The 13,935-nt window shown below is 52.5% G+C and overlaps 1 protein-coding gene across 4 annotated transcripts in view; it reads right to left on the bottom strand.

The window, feature by feature from the left end:
* Positions 1-12,855, bottom strand: part of DAAM1 (dishevelled associated activator of morphogenesis 1) — a 98,991-nt gene extending 86,136 nt beyond the window's left edge. For 2 of the 4 annotated variants that reach the window (XM_074868963.1, XM_074868967.1), the window contains exon 1: positions 12,795-12,852. The gene's annotated coding sequence lies outside the window, so the exon portion shown is untranslated. Of the gene's footprint in view, positions 1-12,794 lie in introns of all 4 variants that reach the window. The other 2 variants (XM_074868966.1, XM_074868965.1) reach the window with 2 other exon arrangements.
* Between the last annotated feature and the right edge of the window lie 1,080 nt (positions 12,856-13,935).

Below are 13,935 nucleotides of genomic sequence, written 5' to 3'. Positions count from 1 at the left end.
CTTCCCCACTGGCATTTAATTTCCGTTTTGCCTTCCAAGACTAAAGCTTCTTCCAATTGCTGCTCAAGCTAACCAACAGCTTTTTATTCCTTTGCATCCAGAAATAACTGAACTGCTGCCTCGGAATTCTGCAAAGATGTAGAGGGCCCTTTTCTCTGTCCTGAAGCTACCAGCCATGCCCAGGTAGCTGCAACACAGCCACTAAACTTTAAAACTTGTCAGACAATGGAAAGGTTACGGCTATGATGCAAGACCTAATGCTTCCAAAATCTGCATCGCCCAAAACCCAGAGCTAGAGATCTCCATGCAGCTGCCTACTGAGCATCCTGCACCTTGGCCATGGTCCAGATACAGGTTAGCAGGAGAAAGCAAGTCTTGGCCATGGGATGCCCCATTCTGCTCTCCTTCTGGCTCCGTCTAGAGACAGCCAGCTGTGTTCTCTGTTAGCCTCTGTAACCACAACTCGAAGGGTATATTTAACTCAACTGGAAGACAAACGAGATCGGGTCCACCAGAGATTAAATTAGTTGAGCCTCCTTATGCCAGGAGCTTCCGTCTGCCATCGACCACACCTCCCATGGATTTATTTCTCCTAGCTCCATGATTTAGTGGTCCCCCGAGGAGGAACGGACCTGCTCCAACAAAGCTCTGAAAAGGAAAATACACAGCAAAGAAGCAGCGGAGTAGGTCCAACAGGTTCCCAAAGCCTTGGGCAGGACACAGTCTCACAATGGTTTATATCACCCACCTAGACCCCAGAGCCACTGCACAGGATGAGGTGCAGTAGCCTGCGTGGTGCTGCACCTCCTTCAGCTCAAAGGGAGGAAGAAGAGGATAGGGGACCCCCATCAAACCTCCCCAGAACTCAGCTCCAGTGTATCCCCTGCACAATATGGGAGGAAGGTGAGAACATTTCCCTCATGGTCTTTAGGACCTCTGCTTCAGATCTGCCTCCTGGAGAAAATGTTCAGTTTTCCTGCCTAATTTCCACTGATAACATTTCATCCCTCATCTCCTTTACTGTGGTCTCACACAACTGAGAGATGTGGCCAAAGACATGGTTATTTTTACTTTTTCCTCCCAGGAGATGGTTATCTCCACAGGGCACGGCTGACATGCCACATCAGATAACTGCCCATGACAGCAGGATGAAGTCTGGGGGAGACCCTGACTCTGTGTATGCTTCACTGGCATTAAAACTCCCTAGCTTTTCAGTCAAGGACATTTCAAAAAGCAAAACAGCCCCAGCCCTAAAGGTAGCAAGGTGCCATGCCACCCCATCTCTCCATAGCCCCCCACCCAAGCACCAAAACCATCTTCCAGTCACCCCAGTTTTGGATTTTTCTGAGCCTTTTGCATTTGCCATGGAACCCTCTGAGGTACTTGCTTCACACAGATCCAAGTCTTTGTGGATCCAGGACTTCCAAGTTGACCCAAATTTCCCCCCCGACAGCGAGGGATTGGTTCTGGCCTTGCCAAGATGTCATTCACAAGATGACCATCCTCCTCAATGTGGCATATAGGCTTCAGCATGACATGGAATTTCTTTGGACCCACATCTCTTATTGGGCACTTTTCCACAAGGAGAAGAAAAAAAGCTGCTCTTCCACAAGTAATCTAAGAGCTTGTGGCCTTTAAAGAGCTGGGCGATGTAGAGCAAAGCATGAGGCATGCAGGGAGAGGGCAGTTCATACACCCATGGGAGAGGACCAAGCGGTGCAGGAGGATGGTCTCCTGTGTGCTATGGCCCATCTGCAGCAGCTACACCCTTGCAGGAGCACAACATTGTGATCCCACTACCGATGCCCTGTAACCCATCGGCTGCAGAGTCCACGCTCCTGGTCTGGAGCGGCATTGGTGGGTGGCAGCCAGGAGGGCGGGGATGGGGAAAAGTGGATCTTTTTAAAGAAAGGGACCACACTTTACCCAATGTTTTCTTTCCCTCCTTCCCTTGAGATCACTCTGCCCACCATTTGGTCATGACAGAGAAGCCAGGCATTTAGGGAAGAATATATTAGGCTGTGCACTGCGTGTCTGTGGTTACTTTACAAATAAAGGTGATTGTAGCGAATGTTTGCACCCTAAAAGAAATCCCCGTGCCCTTCCCCCACCTACATCTCCCAAAGCAGAGCACAAATCCAGCTGCTCTGCAATCTTATCTTGACACAGAAACAGTCTGGGACAGAGACACAAGGGTTCCCTGAAGGCACAGTTTATTAAAGGCATCTTTATTTAGTCAGTTCTCTTCAAAAACACCCCACTGAAGCACCGTTCCCGAACTGGTTTTCATTGCAGCAGCAGCAAACATCACCTAGGCAGGGTGCCCCAGCCTGGCAATGCGATGTGCTCCCCCGGAAAGTCATGGGGTTTTCCCAGGCTAAAAAGCAACCCAAGAGCAGGGGGATACACCCAGGCCAAGGCACTCTGAGGGACCCAGAGCTGAGAGTCGTGAGATGCTCCCGAACGTGTCCTGGTCTCGCCCCAGGGATGTTACAGGGATGGGGACTGGCACATTAATGAAGTCCAGGGGACATTCCCTATTTATCCAGAAGCTCTGCCTCTGACCCCACGCCAGCTAGCGCAGGGGATTGCACACTAGCAGCTAAATACACCTAATCTCAGGTTTCAAGAATCAAAGCTACAAAACAACCGCACAAAGAGGCAGCAGTTCACAAGCATCCCGGGGAACCTCCCCACAACCAACGCCTCTCTATTTATCCAACATGCGATCTTTACACGTTCAGCTATTTTCATCCCACCCTGCTATTAATGGATGCAAAAGGCAGTTGGGTAATGCGTTTGACAAAAATCTCATTTAGAGATCAAGACAAGCTTAATTGGTTTCTAGCCAGACCTCCACAAAGATGGGTTACTCCACAAATACAGTTGCTAATCTGTCCATTATACTCCCTAAACTCCCACCGACAAAGAAAAAGAAAATAAAGAAAAGATGCACAAAGGAATGCAGTATTTTGAGCATGTTACTTCCAGCGAGTAACACATCACAAGTGATGAATTCTGTAAGAACAAGGGCTTTGCTTTTCTTTGAAAGAAAAGGATAACCAAGTGGTAAACAAAATAACAACAAAAAGACCTAACCTAGATCAAATCTCCATTTTCCACAGGCAATCCCCATCCATTTTGGGTTCTTGAAGAGCATTTCCAGCAGCTATTGTTTCTGAGGGCAGGCAGAAGCAGGGGAAAAGCTTATGCAGCTGAGGAGATGTCATATCACAAGTGACGGAGCAGAAAGGATGGAGAACCTCGTGATTAAAAAGCACAGGACTGAAACCCTGGAGAGTTGAATCCACTTCCTAACTTAGCTGTAAAAAAAAAATAAAAAATTGCGAGTTTCCTGTGTGATCACATCCTAGATGACTTATTCAAAAACGTGGTGTTGAAAAGTGAGGGAGGGGGAGGAAGCAGGAGGAGGAAGGGGAAGACTTGATCCTATGGGCTTTTAACAGGCTTGGAGTTAGACCAGCACTGGCAAGCTGCTAACATCCATCTGCACTGGGTGCTGCATGACCTGGAGCTAGTGCTGGGAAAGCATGGAGCATCCCACGAGCTCAAGTAAGAGATCACCCTGCTCCTCTGCCCAGATGAGTGGCACAGGCTTGCCAACGTCACATCCCCAACAGCAGCATCCCGCAAGCTTTCATAATGTGGAACTCCAAACAGAAATAAAACTACGTGCAAAATGGAAAGGTTAGTGATAACTTCCCATCTTGGAGCTATGCAAGAATTTATAAACAAGAATATAAAGCTGTCCTCCCAACGCAGCATACTATAAATTAGATGGCAAGGCAATTACAGGGCTGCAGAGCCAGCTGCAGCAGCAGCACAGGTAGAGAGGCGATGAAAGGGTCGTTTGGTTACAACCTTCTCCCCTTGTGCAACAGCCTGGGACTCCCAGCTCTGGCATAGGAGGTCTGTTTATTTTCCCGAATCCAAGCCAACTCTGCTCAGCGGGAAGCGCTGCACCCAAGGGAGAGCAGAGCTGCGGATCCTCTGGCAGGACAGAGCCAAAAGCAAGGCCAGCACTAGAAAGGACGGCGGTTGCACATTCTGGACTGCTACAGCAACATCCCTCAAGCTCCAGAGCATCTTTGCAAGAGCCTTTTGCAGCAGGTGGGTTTGCTATTGGGCAGAGAGTCAGAGAGGTGTTTTTCCAAGATCTTCCTCAACCACAACAGGTGCTCGCAAATCCAAGGTCTGGCACAAGCAAAGGGCAGCCGAGTCCCTGGCCTTGGACAAGGGCTGCCAGGCATGGAGATATGGGGCTGGTGCTGTCCCAAAAAGGTACCGTGGGAACCCCAGAGCGAACAGATTCAAACTTTTACTTTCAGCAGCGAGAGAAGCTGTAATTAGCAGCACCAAGTACAGCCCAGAGGCTGGGTACAGACATCCCCGTGACGTTCACTGACAAGGCGACTGTTGGATGTGTTTTGTTTGGCTTTTCTTCCCCCTGGAAAAATGAGCACCCCTTTTTCATGGGACTTTCTCCCCCCTCCCAAAGAGGCCCAAAGAGTTGACTTCCCAGAGGAAGAACATGCATTTCAGTACACACTGTAACAGCCCACTGCCATATCTAGAGCTTGGCCCTTGGTGTCCCCAGGGATGGGTCCCTCCTTAATTGCTCCAACACCCCACAGCGTACTGGGGATGCCAGACGCCAAAGACACAGTCTTGCCCCGACTCCTATCAAAATGAAAGATATAGTCCAAAACATGAGGCAAAGGGAAGAAAATGTGGACATGATGCAACGAAGCTACAGCCATGAGACACATCATCACCACTGTCTCACGCGTCTCTCACCTAGTTCAGCCTCATCCCCGGTGCAAAGCCAACAGAGCTTCTTCTGATGCAACTACAAGCGATCCTTTGGAAATCCATCTGCTGTGTGTTTTGAAGTTAATACTCTTTCTCATGCTGAAAGCTGTCACGCTATAGAGGGCTTGAAAAGCCAGGGAGATACTGTATTTTATGCATGTAAGGGGAGTCCTGGTGCATCAACTAAGGGAATGGCACAATTTCACAACTACGTAACCCAAATCACAGCCCATTGCACATCACTACAGTTTGAACACAACTATGTCCACTGCTGCATCACTTACGAAATGGCAAATTTTGTTGAACCTGGTGAACTGAAGAGCAGCATTTAATAGAAAAGTAAATGTGAGACAATGATGAGCATAAAGACTCATTCCCAGCTCCATATCCAAAAGTCAACTGATGGTATGGATTACAATATTTAACACACTCCAAAAATTCTCTTCGACATCTTTTTGCTCCATGGGTAGAGGTATCTTGTGGCTCCAGAGCCACCAGCTATTTCACATGCAGTTTGCTAAGCAGCACTCTCCACAGAAGATAAAAGGAGCTGGAGTTTATAAATGGATCCAAGTTGTCCCCAAAAAGCCTTCAGCCTCTTTGCAGAATGCCTCCAAAGCCAGGGCGAGGAAGCAGCACATGGGCTGAGGTCTCAAAACCAACCTCTCAAACCCAGAGAGCTTTGGTAAGCAAATGGCTTACATAAAATGTCTGTAGGGATACCCATTTGAAGCGCCGGCTCTTGTAAACAAAGTTGCTCGGGAGGCACCGGGGATTAGCGCAGTTCAAACAGTTCTTGGTGTGACTTACCAGAGTGCCCAGGAACAGATTTGTAAATTCAGCTTTTCTTCTGCCAGACGCTTGCCCAGCACCACCAAGCAACACCCAGGTTCCCGACAGCCTTAACCCTGCTGACTCCTGCACATGGAGGCTGAGAAACAGGGATGGGAGAAGCCCCCTGCTTGACCACAGGACTTGATGGAAGAAGAAAAACAAGGCGGCATCACCGTGGGGCTGCTCTTCTCCCTTTCAGCCGGAGGAAGTCCAACACCAGGCTGTCCGCGAGCAAGCTGGGCGAGTGTCCCTCGGCAGAGGCACGGCAGCCAAAAGTTATGCATGGGATATGCAAGGAGAACAGTGCCAAACAAAACAGGGCAGCTGAAAATCACCATGCATCCGAAAGGCTTAACCTGATATTAAGGCAGAGAGCAGCCTCTCTTCTCTGCACTGGGCACACAGCCGCAGCCAAGACACTCCTAGCGCCTTGGGGGCAGAGAGAAGAAAACCTCAGTAAATGAAGCGTCCTTTGCATGCGAATTCTGTGAAAGCCAGGCACAGCCAGGGTATCCACCTTCCCAGCCACATCTCCCCTGTCCTGGGTGAGGAGGTGCTGCGGTTTCCAGGAGCAGCAGTGTGAAGTTATGGGAGCACAAAGGGTGCCTGGCAGCCACGAGAGAGAAAGCTTTACACAAACAGATTTACAGTTGCTTACATCCACACAAGCATCCTTGAAGGAAACAGCTGCACCAGAACTCAGCTGCTGCAGACTCTCCAGGATGGCACACAAGAGTTTACAGCTCCTCTAAGCACCACTCATTGTAAGATGCTGAGGCCAAGCAAGGAACAGGCGTGCAGAAAAAAAAAATAATCTCAGGACTAAGTGAAAGTCAGATGGATGCGTGGCTCCAGAGAACCGCCTCGGAAAGGTCTGCACAAAAGAAACACTCAGGAGCAGCAGCGGGACAGACCCACCACAGCCTAAGCTAAATGTCATGCAACACATCTGAGCCAGAAAACATCCCGGCTGCGCTGCCTCTGCGGCTGTGCCGCCTCCGCGGCCGTGCCATAGCAAGCAATTCATCTTGCTTGTTTGGGGTGGGGGAAGTTGTCTCCAGACTGCTTCTCCATCCTTCTGCTCCCTGCTGGAGCTGGGAGCAAGATCTGCTGCTCACAGAAGTTACCCATAACAGGCACCAAGCTGCCAGGACATCACCTGAGCAGCATAAAACACCACGGGTCTCTCCGCCACCCTGACCCACGGCGCTCTCCCTCTTACACCCCAGACCTGAGCGACTGCAGGTCCCACTGCAGAATGATGCCCGTCCGCATCCCCCATTCTCACACTCCAGTTTTCTTTGATTTTTAGGACAAGTACCATCCTCTCTTTCTGGCCTAAGTGGTGCAGAGCTGGCTCCTGGATACAGAGCACCGCCCCAGCTCCCCTGCCCTGCAGCCTCGGGGTACAGGTGGTTTTGTTCCTGTCCAAAAATGGTGTGTGCACTTTCCTGTCTGTTGACAGTCTACCCTCAAAAGCTGAACCCTAAAATCTCTGAGGATGCCCCACTTGCTAGAAGGATGTCCATCAGGAAGGCAAGCTGATCCTGCAGAAGAACCCAATGCCCTGCAGAACTTTCCCCAAAAGCTGCCAAGCTCTGTAGCTAAGATTTGCATATTGGTACAGAGTCCAGCTGCTGCTGTTTCATGTGACACCCCCCCCCCCAAGTCAGCCTCTGAATAGCACAACTTCGAATTGCCTTCCTCCTGCTATAGTGCCCTGGGGCAGGACCTGCCAGCAGCCCAGTCCATTGCGACAGGCAGACTGGCATGAAAGCTCCACCTGAAAGACAAGCAGCAGGAAACAATGAACACCTGGAGATCCCACTGTGTCTTCCTCTGCTCTCCTGAGGATGGGCACAGGTCGGATGAATTAACTGGGTCCTCTCCCTCTCTATCTCACCAGTGTCTGGCTGCTCCAGGTTGCTCTGAGCTTTGGTACAGCTGCTTTCCACCCAGGGCCCGTGCAAGAAGGGATGAGGAGCCTCAGTGCAAAACTCCTGGTAACAGCCCAAATCCGGAGGCTGGGAATTGGGTCACTGGGTTCAGCTTCTGAAAACCATCCCTTCAGGAGTGGTGGTAAAAGCAGCAACAGTCACCTTCACCACTGAAGCCACAGCCAAACACTTCTGCTGCTCCTGCACCGCACCCTCCACACATTATTTCATTTACCCTCTTGTAAAAACACTCGCACGTTGACGGAGCAGCCCAGAGAGGAACAGCCCTGATTTCCAGGTGGTGAAGCTGTGTGAACAGGGAAGACATGATTCAGGTAAGCAGCACGTAGCTGAAAGCACATCGCTATGCAATGCTCACCCAGAGGAATGCAGAAGGCGAAACATGAAGCCACTTGTCTGGCAAGGCGAATAACCCTTCAATCATCTGCCAGGCCCTGAAAGCGCTGGGGAGCTCGGTGCTCTGGGTTGAGAAAGATGAGGATGCCTCCAACCAGCAATGTACCACCTTCAGTGCCGAGTCCAGAAGAGTTCAGTGAAAGACCTCCAAAACGATGTAAAAGGAAAATCCAAACAGCAGTGAAGCAACTGGTATGTCCTCCAGGAAGAGACGAAGTGTGAAGAGCAACCCTGCTCCGGTGGTTTGACACGTTAGCACCAAACAGCACTGCTGGGATGATGGGCTGATGTGTGCCGTGGTGGGTGAGAACAGACCCGGCCACCAACACTGCCCCACTGGTGGGTCAAGACCATGTTTTGAACACAAAGACTCTCAGGGCAATTCAGTCCATGAGAAGTAATATATTGAGTAATACAGAGTCACGATAATACTGACTCATCAATGACTGTCACTAGGTTGGGCCACCCCATCCATTTGGCTGATTTAGGAGGAAGCCACGAGCAACCTCCTTTCCCAGGTGCTCCAAGTAGCACAAACCTCTTCCATTTAGCAAATTCACAACAAACTCACCCAAAGGGCTGGGGGATGAACGCAGGAGACAGCACGAACAGGACAGGGTGACTGGAGATTCACACGGAACGCAGAGAGGTTGCTCCAGACCTGGGTGCAGCGTGAAACAGGACGCCCTTGGGAATGACCCCACCCAACTTCACCACAAGGAAAACATGGGCCAGATGTTCAGACAACTTCACTCATTAATTTGGTTAATTCGCTATAATTCAGGTGGCTGGTGCTCAGGCCACACCAATCATGAAACAAAGCACTGTCAGCTCAGATCGTGAAACTCTCCAGTCAACTAACCACAGCTTCACGGTGTGCCAGGCTGCTTCTCTCATCTCCACCTCCATTGGTTTTCTTCTCAGTGGCCACAAAGATTTGAAAGCTTTATGACTCACTGAGCTGAGATTTTCTACGCTACCCCAGAACTCCTGGTTCTTCAGCATATTCCAAAACGTTGCAACACGCCACAAGGACAGGAGATACCAAGTGCAAATGATCTCCCGAGAGGGCAGGAGGGTAAGAAGGCATCAGCACAGCTTTTCTCCTAACTCAGCTCAGGTTGAGGAAGCAGTAGGGGGAGAGAAGAACCAAAGGCAAACAGTAAATCACAACCAGTGTCTCACAAGGGGCTGAGGACCCTCTATCTTTTGCATTAAATAGGAAGTTGGAAAGTTGAAAAGCTTCTGCTGGCATATTTAACTACTTTCCAACCCTTTACTAGTTGTTTCATCCCCTAGTATGGTAAGCACATACGGTAAGTAAATCTATATGGTTTAGCATCTAGATTAACCAATGCAGAACTCAGGATCAGACATTCAGTATTTCTTCCCCTATTTACAGCCCTTTGTTCACATCACCTCTTTTTTCAGCACAGCACTGACGTCTGTTGTGGTGCAGAAGTGAAAAGTACACATATGATTATCTTAAAAGGGGGGGAAAAAAAATCAATACGGACGCGATTTGAATTTTACAGCATTTGGCTGCCACGACTTGCAAATAAACAGCTGTCCCAGCAGGTCCATGCAAGCTTAACAGCACAGCAGTAAAATGTGAGCTTTTTCTTCCCCTTTCAAAAGAGTATTACTTCTATAAAAAAGTGTATTTAAAAAAAAAAAAAAGAGCAGGCTGAAGAACTGTAGTTAGGTCACACTCATTTCCAGCAGAACAAGCGCATCCTGCTTCACATGGCCTCACCAGTCACTCCACGGCAGTGGCAGCTTTCCGAAGCCAAGTTAAGATATTTAATTACCAGCATCAAGTCAGAAACCAAAGCGTCCAACAAAATCCTCATTTGTGAGCGAAGCCTGCAGAAATGTCGTTGAGCAAGCTTTGGCAATCTCCAAAGCTGACAGCTGGATGCCCTGGCTTATCGACTGCTAGAGCACACGCAAAAAAAACCCTCTGAATACTTGCAGTGCCGAGCAAGCCTTCTAAGCAGGCCTGCCAGCCTCTTAAAAAGGCTCACATAAATAGGCAAGCTTCATTTATTAATACTTCAGAGATAAAAGTGGCCATGTAGGAGCGGCTCAGTGCGTATCTGCGCAGCAGGAGGATGGGCAGAAGACCACCTGCTCTGGGTGGTGCATCTATCAGCATCCCCAGCCAGTTTTTAACCAGTTCAGGTTACAAATGCAGCAGGTACATTTGTTACCTGGGCATGTGGCGGGCTGCTTTAAGTGCAACAGCCAAAGACCTTCAGGCAGTGACTCAGCACCGATGGTCAACACACGCAAACTGTGAAGCAGGAGGATGGAGTGAGAGGAGCCACGCTCCCGACCGGCCGGTAAACAGTATTTGCGAGGAGCCCGGCCACCCAACAGCTCCGTGCCTCCCCTCTGCTGGGTTCCTCAGCTGTGACAATGACAGCGCAGGAGAAGAGGGGGAAGAAACCAAAACAAAGCACAGAAGCAAAGGGGGATAAACATGACCCAGTTAGAGTGGCTGTCCCCAGCTGCTGCCCACCCTCATCAGGAGGGCTCATCTACCACCGGAGGAGCCGGCCCACCATGGCTGTCCCTTTCCTGCTCCCTCCTGCACCCCTGCTGCAAACAAAGGGTCAGATAAGGAGCCAGCTCAGGTCAAGACCGGTTTGACTCCGTTTCAAGCCCAGCGGAGCGGATTCGGCTCTGATTTTACACCTCACCCATCCTGTTTGCCTCCCCCGGGCGGAGGCCAGGACGCAGAGCGGAGTGCACGCCTGGCTGGCTGGACCCAAAACCCCGGAGCCATGGTAGGGGCACCACCAGCAGAGCCACACGCCAGCCCAGAGCTGGCCGGAGCCAGGAAGCGTCAGGGCTTCCTGCTGTCCCGGTGTCACACGTCGTTGGGCAGTCGGAGATCACGGACTTTGGCTTTTGCTTCCTGCTCCTGACAGAGCAGGGGCAGGTCCTGGCGTACAGCCACGGGGAGAGCAAGGCGAGTCACCCATTAATTGAGAAACAGCAAGGTGGATGTCCAACCCGCTGGGCTCGGGGGGCAACACATACTGAAATGAACCCCAGCACCCACGGAAAAAAGGTCTGGATGCTGCAGGGACACGGTGGGACCAAAAGAGGGGCAGGCAAGGGAACACCGATAGCTTTGGCATACATTGTTTTCAGCGAGGGAGGATAACGAAGTTGCATCATGGTTCACCATGGTGCCCTTAATACACACCACCCCTCAATTTTGTATGCAGTATCAGAACTGACCTCTAGAAATGGAAAAAAAAAAAAGAAAACGCCTTGTTCTGCTGTCCTTCTCGGTGCAGCCAGGAGAAGCTGGCTGACTGTACAATGCTGAGTGTCTGCAGTACTCGGGTCTGGCCAAAACCACCAGGGCAGCCCGTGCCAACGGGCTCCCCTTGCCCCGGCACCTGGAAAAGGGAGCTTGGCTGCACCCTGTGATCTCCCACCAGCCTCTTATTTCCATGGGGAGCTCCTCATCCCCGGTTTGGCAGCACACAGCCCTGTCAGTTCAAGCAGCTTTTGTCAGGAAGAGAGTAATCATCTGTTTTTGCCTTAAATTAACCTTGATCACTTAAAGATGCAGAAAGCCTGTTTCACACAGGCGCCGACGCACGACGCAGCACAGCTGTCTGCAAGCAGTGCGGACCCCACGGACAAAACCCCGCTGTTAATACCGATGACTTTGTGCCAAGCAAGTCAAGATCAGGCAGGATCCAACCGCAGACATCGCATGCCAACGGCAGTGGGTGCCAAGGGCATCGTCCTTCCTCCATGCAGGCCCCCTCACCTGAATCTCCCTGAATTTCCAGCCCAGTGCAGCCAGTAACAGACCTAATCTCCCTGTCTGGCAGCTCTCCAGCTGGTGCCCACTCCACAAACCCACTCATCCTCTGTCGCTGATGCAGCCGTTGCCTGACACCGAGACACGCCAAAATCCTACTCGCATCCCAGCTTCCACACCAGAGCATCGGACCGGACCAGAGCGTGCCCGCAGCAAGGTGTTTTACACCAGTGCTGGTGGCTTGGCACGTACAGGCGATCAGGCAGCCCCAAATGGCTGTGCCTGGTGGGGAGGGGAGCACTGACCCCCAAAACCTGCTTTGCTCAGCCCGATGAACCCATCCCTGGGGCTCTGCGGGTATGCAGGGGGTCACATCCCACCCCTGCGGGGCCCAAACCCGGTTTGGGAGGTGCCGCAGGGGTGGGAACCGCCGTGCCAGCAGGAGCCGGGGACGAAGCAGCCCTCGGAGGCGTTGCCATGGAGAAGGCAGCGCAGCAGCATCCCGTATCCCAGGCCCGCGGGTGGGCGCCCCCCGCCCGGCGTCCACAGGGGCGGGCACCCCACACCCCGCCCAGGCCACAGCGGGGCCGGAGGGGCACGCCAGGCCCCGTGGGACCGCAGACCTGGGATGCCAGGGTGGAGGGGAAGGGAGGGGGGGGTGGTGGGCGCCGTGGGGCCCCGCCGCGCCCCGCCCGAGGGAACAACCCCACGCAGCGCCCCGGGGTGGGGTGGGGCGTGGGTTCGACTCCCGTCCTCCCCACCTCCCCGACGGCGAGGGAAAAGCAGCCCCCGAGCGGAGCGGAGCCGCGGCCCCCCGCCGGCGCACCCGACGTCCCCCCCCCCCGCCCCCGGCACGGCCAGCGCCCCCGGGGCACGGCAGATAGGCAACTCCCCCCCGCAAAAAAACCCACCCAGCCGAAATGGGAGGGGGAAGGAGGAGGCGAGCGGCGGCGGAGCCGCTTACCCGGGCGCGGTGCACTCACCCCGCGGACCGCCGTACCTGCCGGCGCGGCGCTGCGCTGCGCGGCGCGGAGCCCGCCCGGCCCCTGCCCACAATGGGCCGCGGCCGCCCCGCCCCGCCCGCACGGCCCGGCCCCGCCCCGCCCCGCGCGCTGACGTCACCCCCTCCCGCTGCCGCCGCGCGCTGTGGTGGAGCCGGGGCGGCGAGATGGCGGCGGCGGCGCTGCTGCCCCAAAGTCCGGGGTAGCTGCGCCTGGGGGCGGCCTTGCGCGGGGCGGGAGCAGCTGCGGGCCCCCCGGCGTGGTTCGTGCTGCAGAGGGCCCGTGGGCCGCCTCCTGGAGGCGGGGTGGGAGCAGGGAGGGGAGGGTCCAGCTCCCCCCCTCTACTCCGGGGCAGCGAGGAAGATAAAGTTTCATCCGGGCGGCGACACGGGTGACCACGGACACGCAGGGTCAGCGTCCCAGCTGCCTGGCAGAGTTCTCCCAAGCGACAGCATCCTCCGCTTGTCAGCTCGGATTTAAGAAATCAATTTTCCAGGGGTTCCCGTTTCGCGTAAATCAGAGCAGCAATCTGATCTATGGTTGGATTTCCACATGCACTGGAATAACCTCGTTGCATGAGATAAGGCTGTGGGCTTCCTGCAGAAGGACTAGTTATGGCTTTTGGTGCAAATCAAAACTCCAGATCAAATTAATAGCCTGTAACATTTTAGCTTAAGTAAACTTTTTTTTTTTTTTTCCTGCATAAGAGGTCAAGCTATTTATATCCTGTATGAATTTCTTTCTCAGCAACAACCGTATGGGAAGGTCTGAAAGGCTGGAAGGGATTTACAGGGATTGTTTTTCATATGAAGCTCGCACAAATTGATACAGAGACAAAGGAAGAGCCAATGATGGGAAAGTAAAGAAAGAGCACCCTTAGGGGAGTTGATACCAAAGCATGGAACAAAATGTAACGTGAGAACCAGGACAGGTTATACACAGCTGTCCAGACTTCTAGGTGGCCTTCTGTACAAGGGAGAGAGACGGAGATGTATGTATGTATAGAGCCCATGCAAGCACTAGACAGGTTAAGCAGCTACAGGCCTGACAGTAGCTTTTTCTGCCCATCTAAGCTCCATCACAGGGTATGATCTGCAAAATAAAACCAGGGTCGAACCCACAG

The sequence above is a fragment of the Strix uralensis genome, chromosome 4 (assembly GCF_047716275.1).
Source record: "Strix uralensis isolate ZFMK-TIS-50842 chromosome 4, bStrUra1, whole genome shotgun sequence".
NCBI classification, from domain to species: Eukaryota; Metazoa; Chordata; class Aves; order Strigiformes; family Strigidae; genus Strix; species Strix uralensis.
The sequence above is the reverse complement of the archived record's forward strand: the minus strand, read 5'-3'. Positions and strand labels throughout refer to the sequence as shown.